Genomic DNA, 16,050 nt, shown 5'->3' on the forward strand with positions numbered 1-16,050 from the left:
GTCAGAGTTGACTATCCGAAGGCCATTTCTGAGCCAAGTCAAGGTGGGTCAGAACGCAGTGGAACCAATGAGGTGCAAAAATGTGGAGAGTTGCCTGTGAAAAAATCAGTGATTTTGATGCATTTACATCGGTGACTTAGTGGAATGATGCGGAGAGAATAGTTTAGCTGAAAACAATACCAGGAAGGGGAGTGGGTGGGACAAGGGCATGTCTTAGTCTTCAAAAGACAAATGGATATCAAATGATGTAAAATAAAAAGGGTCTGGAAGATGTGGCAACCCCTCTTGATTGTGAATTTAAAAAAACTGTGGAAAATTATATACACTAGAGGGAGTTGTTTGCAAAATGACGGTCTACATATGAGCAGGAACTTTTGTTTTTCTAGCTTTTGTTTTCCCTGTAGGTATCCAGGTAATATTAGTTGAATGGAAACGGAGTAGAATTCTGACACGTAGGACAGGGGACAGCATTCTTCTGTGGGAATGCCCTTGCTCCAGGCGGTGGGTGACTCTCTGCTTCTCAGGGACATTTATTAGAAGGGCCACACTTAAAAGTGCACGTACTCACCCCACACCGTTAGCTCCTATCCCCTTCTCTACTTAATCTTTACTCACAAAATCAATTACCTTGTTTGTTATCACCTGGAATTAGAATTATGCTCCATGATGGTAAGATGTCTTTTTTATACACAGCTGTATTCTTAACTCAATAATTATTTGTTAGATTAAATACATTTTTATTGAAGAAATACATGCATTTTGGATAGAGGGGGGAACATTTGGGTTTCAAAATACAAGGCCATGCTATAATTTCTTTGGTTCAGATGGAATGGCATCAGATAGGCATAGTTCTTACTGTAAATAACTGGACAACAAAGGAACAGTAGCTTCAATAACACAAATATTTATTACCTCACTTAAGAAGAAGGTTTGAGGCAGGTGATTTGATTGGATTCATTATCCCTACAGCTGTTTGAGAACTTCTTTCCGACTTGCAAGTTTGTTGAAGAAGCTTCAACCATCAAGTCCTCATACCAGCATCCCATGCAAGAGAGAAGAGGCAAAGTCAACAGAATTTCTTCTATTGTGGCTCTACCTTTTTTTTTTTTTTTAATCTGGGCAATAATAATCCTTTCTGGAAACCTCATTGTGAACGTTTTCCTTTCATTTCATTAGTCACAATGGTATCAGGTGGCTTCCATCAGCTTCAAGGGAAGTTCTGAGACCAGAAATTACTTGATGTGATTTTCATTTAGACAAATCCTAATTAATTCCCTGGGGCTGGCAGTGAGTCCCAGGCCAGAGCAGGGGGTCTCCTGTTTCCTGAACAATGGCAGGGTTCTTTTAGCAGAGGTGTGGGCTGAGCATGGATGCTGAGTATTATACAGTACCTTCCACAGGGAAGATGTAAAGATATAGGAAGTGGAAAGTAGTCGAGAAAGTTTCCTTAGCCTCCATGCGTCCAGACTCAAGAGCCGGTGGACAGTGAATCTTCATCTGAACATGCAAACTCAGACAGTAGGCACCTGGGAGCACCTTGATGGGGCAGAGCTTCTGCTTGGGTGATGGAAGAGTTTTGGTAATGGGTGATAATGGTGGTAGCACAACATTATGAAAGCAATTAACACCACTCAATTGTGTATCTGGAAGTGGTTAAATGGGAAATTTTGGTTGTATATATGTTACCAGAATATTCCAAATGAAAACTGTATGACACAAAGTTTACACTAATGTAAACTATGGACTTTAATTAATAGTATATTACTGTTTCATCAACTGCAGCAAAGGTTGATGCAGCGCTAATGCAAAATGGTAATAGGAAAACCTGGGGGTAGGGGGGATAAGTGGGAACTCTGTGCTTTCTGCATGATTTTTCTATAAACTTACAAGTTTAAGCAAAATGAGAGAGAAAAAAACATTACCCATCTGAAACAACTGAATTTCCATGTTGCACTGATAGCGGCAAGTCCTGTGGCCCTAATTCATCAATACAGGGAATCATTCTGCTTTCTCTGGTTTTACAACTCTGGCAATTACTATTTAACTCTCTCCATTCTTCTCCCTCCTACAATGCATTCTGCACACAACCGCTTGAGCAGTCCTTTTTTTTTTTTTTTTTTTTTTTTTTTACTTTTTAACCTTTGAAGTAGTTCTTGCAAGAACTTATTTATATTTCTAGTGTTAATCATTGCCTCCCCAGGCCACAAGGGGAAAGCAGTGCTCACCGCTGTGGGGGCACCCAGGGGCCACGGGGCACACCAGGGAATGCCAGGCAACCAGCTGGCGTTGGGGCAGGCACAGGAACAGTCCATGAGGCTGCAAGGAGGGAAAAGACTCAGTTCAGGGACTGCTGAAGCCAACACTCATCAAAGGCTGGCGCCTCACTCACGGCTCTTGCCTCTCCTCCAGCCTTGTCTTCCTCCCCCTCACCGTCTAAAGATGCCCCCGGCCCAGCCACAGCGGCGAAGCCCCCACCGCCACCCTGAGGGGCTCCTCCCGTGCCAGGCAGGGGCCAGCTCCTCAGCACCTGCAACTGCTCCCCACACCTGTCCAGACCGAGCCCATGGAGCAGATTCTCAGGGACTGAGAAGAAGCTTCAGAACCAGGAGAAGAGAAAGGGCAGGCTGGATGGCTACCAGGAACGCATGCGCCAAGGGGAAAGGCTAAAGCAAGATAAGCTGGGCGCAGGAGCCAAGTGCCAGGACGTCACAAATAACTTGGAACCTGCAGAAGAATTACAGAGACCTTTCGTGGCATTAAGCCAAGATATTCAGAACACAATAGAGAAGACAGCACGTCAGGAGCAGCTTATGTGAGAAGAAGCTAAACAGAAATGTTTACAAACTGTACTTGAGCTGCAACACGTTTTGGACAAATTGGGAGATGAGGAGGTGCGAAGTGACCTGCAGCAAGGCTGGAATGGAGTTTCGATGCTGCCTGAAGAGGAATTATCACTGGCGGATGAATTCTACAAGTTAGTGGACCCTGCGTGGGACATGAGCGTGACACTGAATGAGCAATATGCACATGCCTCCATTCCCCTGTGGGACTGGCTGGAAGGGAAGGGAAAATCTGTGTGTGGAACAACCTATAAGGTGCTTAAGGAGATGGCTGGGCGTGTTTTCTTCTCAAACTACTCTGACAGCCCCCACCACCGCCAGAATGGGCTGTGTGAGGAAGGGAGGCGGCCTCAGCACCTACGTGTTTTTTTTTGGGAGGGTGAAAGGTTTTTCTTTTTCTTTTTCTTTTTTTTTCTTTTTTTTTATTAATTAAAAAAAGAATTAACAAAACAATTAGAAATCATTCCAATCTACATGTACAATCAGTAATTCTTAATAACATCACATAGTTGCATATTCATCATTTCTTAGTACATTTGCATCGATTTAGAAAAAGAAATAAAAAGACAACAGAATAAGAATTAAAACAATAATAGAAAGAAAAAACAAAAAACAAAAAACAAAAAACCTATACCTCACATGCAGCTTCATTCAGTGTTTTAACATAATTGCATTACAATTGGGTAGTATTGTGCTGTCCATTTCTGAGTTTTTATATCCAGTCCCGTTGTACAGTCTGTATCCCTTCATCTCCAATTATCCCTTCTCTTTTTTTTTTTTTTTTTAATTAACGGAAAAAAAGAAATTAACCCAACATTTAAAAATCATACCATTCTACATATGCAATCAGTAATTCTTAACATCATCACATAGATGCATGATCATCATTTCTTAGTACATTTGCATTGGTTTAGAAGAACTAGCAACATAACCGAAAAAGATATAGAATGTTAATATAGAGAAAAAAATAAAAGTAATAATAGTAAAATCAAAACAAAACAAAAACCTATAGCTCAGATGCAGCTTCATTCAGTGTTTTAACATGATTACTTTACAATTAGGTATTATTGTGCTGTCCATTTTTGAGTTTTTGTATCTAGTCCTGTTACACCGTCTGTATCGCTTCAACTCCAATTGGCCATTATCTTACCCTGTTTCTACCTCCTGCTGGTCTCTGTTACCAAGGACATATTCCAAATTTATTCTCGAATGTCTGTTCACATCAGTGGGACCATACAGTATTTGTCCTTTCGTTTTTGGCTAGACTCACTCAGCATAATGTTCTCTAGGTCCATCCATGTTATTACATGCTTCATAAGTTTATCCTGTCTTAAAGCTGCATAGTATTCCATCGTATGTATATACCACAGTTTGTTTAGCCACTCTTCTGTTGATGGAGATTTCGGCTGTTTCCATCTCTTTGCAATTGTAAATAATGCTGCTATAAACATTGGTGTGCAAATGTCCGTTTGTGTCTTTGCCCTTAAGTCCTTTGAGTAGATTCCCAGCAATGGTATTGCTGGGTCGTATGGCAATTCTATATTCAGCTTTTTGAGGAACCGCCAAACTGCCTTCCACAGTGGTTGCACCATTTGACATTCCCACCAACAGTGGATAAGTGTGCCTCTTTCTCCGCATCCTCTCCAGCACTTGTCATTTTCTGTTTTGTTGATAATGGCCATTCTGGTGGGTGTGAGATGATGTCTCATTGTGGTTTTGATTTGCATTTCTCTAATGGCCAGGGACATTGAGCATCTCTTCATGTGCCTTTTGGCCATTTGTATTTCCTCTTCTGATAGGTGTCTGTTCAAGTCTTTTTCCCATTTTGTAATTGGGTTGGCTGTCTTTTTGTTGTTGAGATGAACAATCTCTTTATAAATTCTGGATACTAGACCTTTATCTGATATATCATTTCCAAATATTGTCTCCCATTGTGTAGGCTGTCTTTCTACTTTCTTGATGAAGTTCTTTGATGCACAAAAGTGTTTAATTTTGAGGAGCTCCCATTTATTTATTTCCTTCTTCAGTGTTCTTGCTTTAGGTTTAAGGTCCAAAAAACCGCCTCCAGTTGTAAGATCCATAAGATATCTCCCAACATTTTCCTCTAACTGTTTTATGGTCTTGGACCTAATGTTTAGATCTTTGATCCATTTTGAGTTAACTTTTGTGTAGGGTGTGAGAGATGGATCTTCTTTCATTCTTTTGCATATGGATATCCAGTTCTCTAGGCACCATTTATTGAAGAGACTGTTCTGTCCCAGGTGAGTTGGCTTGACTGCCTTATCAAAGATCAAATGTCCATAGATGAGAGGGTCTATATCTGAGCACTCTATTCGATTCCATTGGTCAATATATCTATCTTTATGCCAATACCATGCTGTTTTGACCACTGTGGCTTCATAATATGCCTTAAAGTCAGGCAGCGCGAGACCTCCAGCTTCGTTTTTTTTCCTCAAGATGTTTTTAGCAATTCGGGGCACCCTGCCCTTCCAGATAAATTTGCTTATTGGTTTTTCTATTTCTGAAAAATAAGTTGTTGGGATTTTGATTGGTATTGCATTGAATCTGTAAATCAATTTAGGTAGGATTGACATCTTAACTATATTTAGTCTTCCAATGCATGAACACGGTATGCCCTTCCATCTATTTAGGTCTTCTGTGATTTCTTTTAACAGTTTTTTGTAGTTTTCTTTATATAAGTTTTTTGTCTCTTTAGTTAAATTTATTCCTAGGTATTTTATTCTTTTAGTTGCAATTGTAAATGGGATTCATTTCTTGATTTCCCCCTCAGCTTGTTCATTACTAGTGTATAGAAATGCTACAGATTTTTGAATGTTGATCTTGTAACCTGCTACTTTGCTGTACTCATTTATTAGCTCTAGTAGTTTTGTTGTAGATTTTTCTGGGTTGTCGATGTATAGTATCATATCATCTGCAAACAGTGATAGTTTTACTTCTTCCTTTCCAATTTTGATGCCTTGTATTTCTTTTTCTTGTCTAATTGCTCTGGCTAGAACCTCCAACACAATGTTGAATAACAGTGGTGATAGTGGACATCCTTGTCTTGTTCCTGATCTTAGGGGGAAAGTTTTCAATTTTTCCCCATTGAGGATGATATTAGCTGTGGGTCTCAGCACCTACGTTTGAAGACCGGGAGACTGAAGCTGAACCTGAGACAGAGAAGAATACGCGGAAGGGAAGTCGAATCAACCGAGTATGTAAACAGACGCCTCACTGCAGAAACAGGCTAGCAGCAGTGAAAGGAGCAGGCAGATGAGTGGACAGTGGGAACAGCTGAGGAGGTCAATTCACCCCAGCAGCAACTACAGGCCACGTCTCCTCCAGCACCAGCGCCTCACTGTTCAGCTCCAGTGGCTCAGGCAGACCCCCTTGTGAGAAGACAGCGAGCGCAGGTCCTGATGGTGCAAGCGCAGGGGCCCTATAATTTCAGACAAGGTTCAGTGCTGGACTTTGAAAACCAAACACCTGGTCCCGCTGTCGTATGTGCGCAAACCACGAGTCCAACCCACAGCATGGACGTGCCCACCAGGCTGCCTCCAGTTCATTCTGCATCGAGATTTGCTCAACGAATCAAGTTCCAGCACAACCAGAAGCTCATGGAGGCTCCTTTGGTTTCATCCACAAGCGAGGGCTGGGCAGCCTCTCAGCCCTTGCATCGGCCTTCTCATACAAAGAGCCACGGCCGCAACGGGAACCAACTGACCAGATTCAGGCAGCAATCTCTTTAAATACAGCCCAGATTACAGCGTCACCATCCCTTCCTGCTGCTTCTCAGCCTCCGGTGTTCCAGGCTGGACAAACCTTCACACAGCAGTGGAATCCATGTAGATAGATAGAGATAGATGGACAGAGATGATAGACAGATAGATAGAGGAATGATACAGCAAATGTGGCAAAATATGGTGGAGTTCTCTGTATGAATTTTGTACTATTTTTGCAACACTCCTGAGAGTTGTAAAATAGGGATAGTAACAGCCTCACGGGGTTGTTTGTCAGGGCAACCAATTAAGTTTTGAGGGTCAGGAAAAGCCCACTCTGGGAGGGGGGGTTAATTTAGAAAGTATCATAATCCTATAATTTACAACCCTAAGCACGCGCCAGGCCCCCGCGATGTGCGAGCACCTTCTGTATCTGACCTCCCTGAAGCCGCCCCCACCCCCCGAGGCAGGTCTCCCCCACTGAGCAAACGGCAAACAGGAGGCTCAGCCAGGGGAAGGGATTTTCTCCAGCTCTCCCCCAGGTATAACAGGCTCAAACCCGGGCACTCAGGTTTCCAGAGCCTGCTTCCTAATCACCGTGCAACCACGCCTCGGGGAACAGGCAAGCTCCCCACCACAGGACCTGAGAGAAGGGCATGGGGAGGGTCCTGGCTGCTCCCAGGAGCGCTTACGAGGACGTTTTGTCCCTCTGCCACTGCTCTTATCCCTGAAATGACTCCCCCTCACCTGCCTCTGAGCCTCATGCCCTCACAGTCTCCCGCTTTCACTCTCCCCCTCCTTCCGTCTGTTTTCCACAAGGACAGCTTCCAAAATGATCCTTCTGAAGTATAAATTGCATTATGTCACCCCTGCTCAGAACCCTACACATAGCTTCCATCATGGCAGATACATCCTGCAGGAGCCCACAAGCCCATTGTCACGTCATCTCCTTCGATCCCCCCCTCGCTCCAGCCAAAGTGACGTCTGTTTTCAGACACCAAGCTGGCTGCTCCCCGGCCCCCGCTGCCCAACGCCACCTGGGCAGCTCCCACCCAGCTCTTTGCAGAGCCGAGCCCATAGCACGCAGATCTCTGCCCAAACCTCTCCTCAGAGAGGACGTCCCTGACCACCTGATCTCCAGCGGCTACCCCCAAAGGTGTCCTCTCAATTCCATCACTCTGCTTTATTACTTTTCAGTCGAACTCATCACGATCTGCAGCCTCTCATTTGGGCACCTGCTCATTGTTTGTTTTCTGTCTCATCCTCCTACCATCAGTAGGTAAGCTCCACTGGACAAGGACCTTTTCTGTTTTGGTTCATTGCTGTTTCCGCAGGACTGGAAAGAAAATCCGGCCACAGTAGGTGCTCATAAATAATTTTTTAATCAGTGAGGGGTTTTGTGGAAGAATAATTGTACTGATGACCCCAATTCTCCACACTTCTCTCTACCTAAACCTTTGACAATGAGACTTTCCATTTCCTTCTCAAATCTGTGCTGGTCTTGCAACTTGCTTTGGCCAATAAAATATGGTGGAAATGACCATTGTACCAGTTCCAAGCCTGGGCCTCAAGATGCTGAACCCTTCTGGGCTCTCGTGTGCTCCCCTCTCTGTCCACATCCCTCCTTCAATTCTCTTGAAGCTTTGCCACCACTGGTGAAAATGTTTGGTCTAGCCAGCTAGAGAACCGATGTGGAGGACAAGGCACTTGTTACAGCAAAGGCCACCCTAGTCTAGCCGTGGGCATGAGCTCAGCCAAGGCCGTGAGAACCACCCAGCTGACCCACAGACTCAAAACAGCAGTAAATGTTTATTATGATAAGCCCCTGAATTTGGGGTGCTTTGTTACACAGCAATAGCTAACTGATGCAGCTTGTAACAATCATAATTGTGCCAAGATGAAAAATGTTTCTCTGGAGGGTCACTAGGCTTCAAAGTTAAGCTCTATCAGGTCTGATAGAGCCTGGGGATTCTGCTCTGGAATCCAGCTGAGCTCAAATCCAACCTGCCACTAATTAGCTGTGTTACCTTGGCAAGGTGACTTTCACCTGTGCTACTATGTGCACAAGACCAGGCACATAGTAGGTGCTCACTAAACATAAGCTGGTGTTACGGGGGCAGAAGTGAGAGATACTTCATAGGGTGGCTCTGATGATTAAATGAGAAAAGCACAGTCCACTTGATGAGATGTTAGTTCAGCTCTGCCGCTGAATAGCTGTGTTACCAATGGAAATTTCTCAACCTTGCTTTTCCTCTTATTCCATGACCTGTAAAACAAGAATAATTAACAGTACTGCTTTTTCTGAGTTGTTATGAGGGTAAGATGAGCTAATGGTTGTGAAGGACTTCAAATAGTGACAGAGTCCAGGCTTTACAGGCACTTTGCTCAATGCAGACTTTGATATATAAAGGTTTCTGAGTCCTCAAACAGAATCATCCATGTCACAGGCAGGGCGCCCCTCGTCGGCTTGCTGCGGTGGCACCATCCCTTCCCTAGCTCCAGCCTGGAGTGGGTCCCAGGCTGGACGTCGGACAAGGGCATGGATCAAATCTGGTCTCTGTCCTTGCAGTGCTCACCGTCTAGTGGGAGAGGAGCCGTGGAAGCTGGTCCCTGCTGTGCTAGAGGGCTCAGGACGAGGCCTCGCACAGGATGATGTGGGGAGTGCAGGGCTGGGGGCCAGAAGCAGGAGTGAGCGGCTAAGCCACACCCCAGAGAGAGCTTGCATTTGTAGCATTTTCTGGTTTCCATGACCTCCCAGCATGGCTGACTTGCATACACCAACAGTTCAGCAACTGGTTCACAAACATTCCTTAACATTTAACACCAGTTTTTGTAAGCCAGTAAGACCAGCTCCAGCACATCGCTGACTTGGGCTTGAGTCCCAGCTCAGCCATTTAGTAAGGGTGACTTACCCTCTTCCAGCCTCAGTTTCCTGTCTCCGTATGGGAACCTCATAGAGCAGCTGTGGGGGTATGTGGAGTCATCAGTACACTGCCTGGATGGCCATGCCACCACCCCAGCCCAACACACCACCACCTCCGGCCAAGATGACCCCCCAGCTGGCCGTCCTGCCTCCCATCCTGGCCCTGTAAATCCAGGCTCCACGTAGCAGATCCTGTTATTCCCCTCCTTAAGCCCCAACCATTGCCCACCCCATGAAGAAAAAAACCCAAGTTCCTTAGCATGGCGTAAAAGGTCCTCTACTGCCCTGTCTAGCTCTCCAGTCACAATTCCCAGCACCCCTCTCGAGTGGTTTTGGCTTCACTCTGTCCTAAAACATGCCAAGCACATCCCCACCTGAGGTTCTTTGCATGAGCTGCTTCCCTAGACCACCCGACAGTGAGCGCCAACTCTCTAGTCCAGCCCCAGCTAAATGTCAATTTCCCAGGGCGACCTTTCCTGACTAAGTCATTTTTCTCCTGTCTTATCACCCTCATTGATCATCACTTGTCACTCTCTAGTATTGTCGTGTTTGCTTGCTTTTTAGTTTATTGGCTCTCCCTGTTGTCAACCAGATTGTGACTGGGGTATCTTGTGTATCACCAATATAGGGATTCTAGAATTATTTGTTGGATAAACAAAGGCATGCACGAGGAATAAATTACATTATCTTATTAAGTCAGTTTTGGGTTTATTATCTTATGAGCCCCATAAAATATTGGATTTTGTCTTATCATCACTCAGAGGCTGGAGCAAAACTATTCTGACCAATATTTTTTAAATGAATAAAGGAATGAATTTTCTGAGCTGAAGGGAAGTCTCCAAGATCCAAGCTCCTGGCTTGTTCTTGAACCACCCTAAGAACTTTCCTGGCCCCCATGCCACCCATACCCAACTCCTCCCATCATGGATGAGCCCTCCCATGTGCCAGCACAGGGCTTGCCCCATTAGCACCTCCTGCTCCTCCCACATCCCTCGTGCACATTCAAAGCTCACCTTTCATGTGATGTGGCCGCCATTTCTGTTCACTTCATGGGTCCTGCTGGTCACACACCAAGGACCACCCTGGCTACTCCTGGCCTCGGGCAGTGGTGGTGCAGCTTCTCCCAAGAGATGAAAGCAAAGACAAAGAGAGCTTGGGGTGGGGGGTGGGGGTCTCTCCAAGGGTTGGAGTGGTGGGGAAGAGGTGAAGAAAGAGATGGGAGTTAGAAATGAGGAAAATCCCATTCTTATTTTAAAATGCAACCTTGTCTAAATCAGGATTTGCAAACTCAGATGTCTACAAGGGACCAAGGTGGTCATATAAATGAGCGGACTTGGCCTATCTAAGGGAACACAGTGCATGTGCAATACTAACTCAAAAAGCCTAGAAATCACACATTCCATCTAAAATGGGCAGGCTCTCTTCAACTCAAGCCAGTTTTCCAAGTGGGCACAAGGACTCAGCATTGCCAGCTCTTCAAACGTTTACATGAAATATTTGCTTTTAAATGTATCTGTGCTGGTTTGAAAGGATGTATGTTCCCTAGAAAAGCCATGTTTTAATCTTAATCCCTATTCAGCATTATATGTTTGAAACTGTAATTAGATCATCTCCCTGGAGATGTGATATAATCGAGAGTGGTTGTTAAGCTGGATTAGGTGACGACATGTCTCCACCCAATTGGGTGGTTCTTGATTAGTTTCTGAAGTCTTATAAAAGAGGAAACATTTTGGAGAATGGAGATTTGGAGAGAGCAGAGAATGATGCAGCACCATGAAGCAGAGAGTCCATAAGCCAGTGCTTTGGAGATGAAGAAGGAGAATGCCTCCCGGGGAGCTTCATGAAACAGGAAGCCAGGAGAAGAAGCTAGCAGATGATGCCATGTTTGCCATGTGCCCTTCCACTTGAGAAACCCTGAACTTCATTGGCCTTCTTGAACCAAGTTATCTTTTCCTGGATGCCTTAGATTGGATATTTCTAATGACTTGCTTTAACTGGGACATTTTCTTAGACTTAGAACTGTAAATTTGCAACCTATTAAATTCCCCTTTTTAAAAGCCATTCTGTTTCTGGTATATTGCATTCTGGCAGCTAGCAAACTAGAATAGCTGTTTCAAATGTTCAGCCCCAAACATCAAATTTTGCTCCTTCTCGTGTTAATTTGTAGTATCAAGGATGACAAATGAGTCATGACAGAACACTGCCTTCGAGTTAAACTCGGCATCTCACAAAGTATTACAAGTAAAACCTGCTGCCATGGAGGAATCGCCCTCCACCCAGCTGTTAGGGCGACATCAGTGCCAGGCCCAGGAAGCAAAGCCAGGAGTGCAAAGGACTGTCAGGTAACGGGCAGTGGTAGCGGAGAAAGGTCACACGTCCGCTCCAAAGTCGGGCCGGGTAAGTTTACAGGTGTTATGAGTGCCTTTTCACTCTGTGTTTCATTTAGATTATCTTAATTCCTGGAGAATGTCACTGAAAAAGAGAATTAAAAATTGCTGCTCTTGCAATCCAACTTCCATTCACTTGAAGTTCGTATAAGAATTGTTATTTAAATACTTCTTCCAAATGGGACCTTTATTTTTTTCAGTTGTCTCTTAAGTCTTAATGAAAGACCAGGGTGACAATTCCTAAATCTCTAAATTGGAGGGTCCTCTGTTTTAGCTTCATTTTGTAGATAACTTGTGATAGAATCATCAAGTTTGTTTTAAAAATAAAATTTCCTTACCCATAAAAAAAAAAAAAGAAAAGAAATGGCTTAACCAACTCAGCAGGTGAACTCCTCCCCCTTACGTGGGACATGACTCCCAGGAGAGATTTCTTTTGCTTCATCTTGTTTTGCATTAGCTTTCCAGCCACTGCCCCTGCTTTGGAGGACAAGGCCCTCCCCGAAGCGTGAGGGCGCCTGGATGCTGCGGCCAGGCTCAAGCTACCTCGGCCAGGCTCAAGCTACCTCGGGTCTGCCCTGGGCGTCGTCCTAGCTGCGCCCCAGGGGATATTTCTCAGCCCCTTCAGCGCTAACCATGGCCCAGCTCACTGCTCCCGTCCCGGACTTCGCATTCCGGGTGAGCCTTGACTGGCAGTCCCCCTAAAACTGCACACAGTGTGTGTGGGGTCCCCAAGGGGAGTTCAGCTTGGTGCGTGTATGGGGTGGGGGGGTGGGGGAGGAGCTTGGAAAGGAAGATGCGATGGAGCCTGAACAGCCAACAGGAGTGGGTGGGTGCGACATCCAGCCTGGTGGGAGGGCAGACAGCCGGCTGAGTGCTGCCAGGCCCTGTCCTCGGCTGGCGATTCCTGAAGGTGCTGAATGGGGGCTGCCCAGGGCAGCACAGGGCTACGTTCGAGCCTCGTGAAGAAAGCTGGGTGAAAACCTGAGCCACACAGATGTTACCGGACAAAGGCCGTGGATTCTTTTGCCCACTGTCCTCAAATGACCAAGTCCTGGGACACAAGGGTTTCAGAGAGAAAAAGACTCTATTTCTAGGCACGTAGCAGGAGACCGGATGGCCTGTCGGCCCACAAAGCAGTGCCCCAAACTGAGGTCATTCTGGTAGTTTCACAGTATCAAAAGATGGGCAAGTTTTAGGATGATGAGCACAGTGGCCCAGGATGGTGTAACTAGAGGTGATGTGATTATTGAAGTGTGCACACTGATCCCATGCTCAGTCACAGCACGTGTGTAAGAAAACGGCAGTCTTAATATGACGATGGGCGTGAATTTCAGTATCATAATGAGGCATGGGTGACTTAAAGATTAAAGTCTAAGCTACTGCGCATTTTGGTGAGATCCAGTCTAGGTCATGAAGATGACTTTGGACTTGGGGTGGGCCGTTCTGGGCTGACCCAAGACCCTTCATTAATACACATTAGGGGCAGTCTTCAGTGATCACAAGACTCTAAAGTTGAAAAACTGGATAACTGGGTTCAAGCGAAGGTTGGTGACAAGGTTTGTACTATCACAGGGCAGAAGACAAGGCACCCAATCATGATCGGAGATGGAGGTAGCTGGAGATCAGTTCAGAGATCTCAGGGACCCCCTCTGCCTACTCCAGGCCCCCAGACAGCAAAAGGACGTCCTTGACTGCCCGCACAGGTCTCCAGGTTCTCCTGAGGAACACTTCCCAGGTCCAGGGGGAGAGTGCCTGCTCCCGCCCACCCCTGCGCTCCCAGGGCCCAGGCACCTGTGGACAGGGCTGCCTACCCACGAAGCCGATGGACAAGGAGGAAGAGGCCAACGTGGTTAAGGGCCGGTCCGACCTGCCTTGATCCCTGGGTCGGGGCTAAAGCCAGGCCCCCGAGGAGTGGACGGGCGGCGCTGGCCCGAGGGAGAAAGCCTCTGCCGCGGGGTGAACGGGTGTTCGGGCGCACGCCTGGGCCCTGGCCGCGAACGCACTGGAAACCCGGCCTGTGAGGCCAGGCTGCACGAGGTCAGGCACAGGCGGCGGGCAGAGAGGACGTGCGCTGGACGGACCAGGCCACGGTTTGCTGGGAAGACGCGGCGGAGCCGATACCTCGGCACCCAGAGCATAATTTAGGTTGTTGCCGGCTCCCGCGCAGAGCCGGTCACCGCGGGTGCTGAAGCAGCGCGGGGGTCGGGCGGGGGCGCAGCTGGGCGGGGGGCGGCGCTGGGGAGCGCCGGGGCTCGGGAAGGGGCGCCGGGCCGGGGGGGCCGCCGAGGTCGGGGGAGTAGCGCTGGAGTCGGGGGGCCCGTGAGCTCCCGGAGGGCAAGGCGAAGGGGTAGCCAGGGAGGGCCTCTCTTTGGACGGCGTCGGGGCGGCCCTCTGAGGTGGGCCGGCAGGAACGTGGGGGGCAGTGTGCGCCGGGAGGGCACGGTCAGCGCCAGGGGAAGGGGATCCCTGGGGCGGGGCCACACTACCAGGCTGGCGGAGGGGCCCAGACGGAGGGGCAGAGGCGGGGCGCCCTGGAGATGGGAAAAGAGGGAACAAGCGTCCGCGGAGAGGAGTGGGGGAGGAGGAGACAGGACCAGGGGCCAAGGGCAAGCGGATACCCACCAGAGGACCCCAGCCAGCCTCGGAGGAAGGCGGGAGCGGGTCCTCCGCCCTGGCGCGTCTGAGGGCCGAGCCACAGGGACCTGTGCACGTCAGGAAATCCTCGGGCCCGGGGGGCTGAACCCCAGGATGAACAGTGGGAGGGGGGCTGGAGGGGGAAAGGAAGGAAGAGGGAGGAGCACCTTGGGAGCGATGGATAAGGGAGGGATGGGAGGGTGTGGGCAGGAGGAATAGAGGACCGGGAGGGGAGGAGGGCTGGGTAGATGGGAAAGGAGAGGAGAAGGGGGGGACCTGAGATAGGCAGAGGAGGAGGGGGGTGGGGTGGGGAACCAGGAACGGAAGAACATAAGGAGGGGATTGGGGGTCTGGGAAAAGACCTGAGGAGGAGAGCTGAAAGGGGCCAGGGCTAAGGGCTGCCCAGAGAGCAACCCAGCTAAGACCTTGAGAGAGGGGTGATGGGGCAGGAGAGAAAAGCAAAGTCTCTATAAAGTAGGCCAATTCCCCAGAGGCCCAGGGTCACCACCGGAGGCCTAGGGATCCCACCTGGGTCCAGAAGCTAGGGAAGCTGGAGAGGCCAGTGTCAGAAGCCCCTTTTTAGGTTCTGAAGGGACTCCAGTTCTCACAGGAGCTGAGGCCAGTCTCCACCACCACTGCCACCCACAACTGTCAGATAGTGAATTTCTTGGCTCAACTTGGCAAGATCATGGTTTCCAGTTGTTTGGCCAAACAGTGGTCTACTAGTTACTGTGAGGGTGTTTCACAGATGGGCTCTGCATCTACAATCAATTAATTGCATCTACAATCAACAAAGCACCCTGCCCTTAGCAGCGTGTAGAGTCTCACCCAACCAACTGGAAGTCTTAAAATCAGAAGAATAATTTCTACCTCAACCTCAGTGCTATCTCTTGCCAGAATTTCCAGGCAGCCAGCTTATCCTGGGGTGTCTGGACTTAAGAACTGAGCATCACTTTTACTGGGGCTCCCAGCCTGGGGACTGCCCTAGGGAGTTCGAACTTACCAGTCCCCATGGTGTTGAGCCAATTCCTCATAACAAATATCTGTACTTTTCTTCTCCCTTGGTTTTCTATGGAGAACCCAATTTAGGCACTTAGTGTGGGGTTCCATGTCCCCACCCCACCCCTTAACCCTCTGGGCCCATTTACTGTGCTGAGAAAGGGTGTGAGGAGACTCACAAAGTGCCCAGATGCTTTGCAGTGCCTGAGAAACTGCAAGTGCGTTCCCAGCCACCGACGAGCAGGGACTGTTATTACCACTTGAGAGAAGACTGGGGGGTGGGGGGGTGGGATTTTGGTGTTACTTGCCGCATGTCAAGTGCCTACCTCGAGCGCCCTGGACAACAGGTGGTGGGAGTGGCGGTGATGTGTGAGAGCTGGCAGAAGCCAGGACTCTGGAGCTTTGTGCCTCAGTCTCCTCATCTGTACGATGGGGACAGCAGTCAGGTCTCATTGGCTCATGAGGATGATTAAACGAGTTCACAGCCTGACGCCTTAAGAGGGTCTGGTCTCCACACCCACCACATTTTGCTCTGATAAGACATCGAA

General features: G+C 47.8%; 1 long non-coding RNA gene and 1 pseudogene across 1 annotated transcript; one reads left to right on the forward strand and one right to left on the reverse strand.

The window, feature by feature from the left end:
- Positions 1-2,265: 2,265 nt before the first annotated feature.
- On the forward strand, positions 2,266-6,697 carry LOC143660026 (caprin-1-like; annotated as a pseudogene).
- An 880-nt stretch (positions 6,698-7,577) lies between these two features.
- Positions 7,578-12,540, reverse strand: LOC143658581 (uncharacterized). Its single transcript, XR_013163252.1, has 3 exons — positions 10,496-12,540; positions 9,472-9,521; positions 7,578-8,825 (listed from the first exon to the last, which is right to left on the reverse strand). It is a non-coding gene; the product is annotated as an uncharacterized LOC143658581 (long non-coding RNA).
- Between the last annotated feature and the right edge of the window lie 3,510 nt (positions 12,541-16,050).

Source organism: Tamandua tetradactyla, chromosome 16 (assembly GCF_023851605.1).
Source record: "Tamandua tetradactyla isolate mTamTet1 chromosome 16, mTamTet1.pri, whole genome shotgun sequence".
In the NCBI taxonomy this organism is placed as follows: Eukaryota; Metazoa; Chordata; class Mammalia; order Pilosa; family Myrmecophagidae; genus Tamandua; species Tamandua tetradactyla.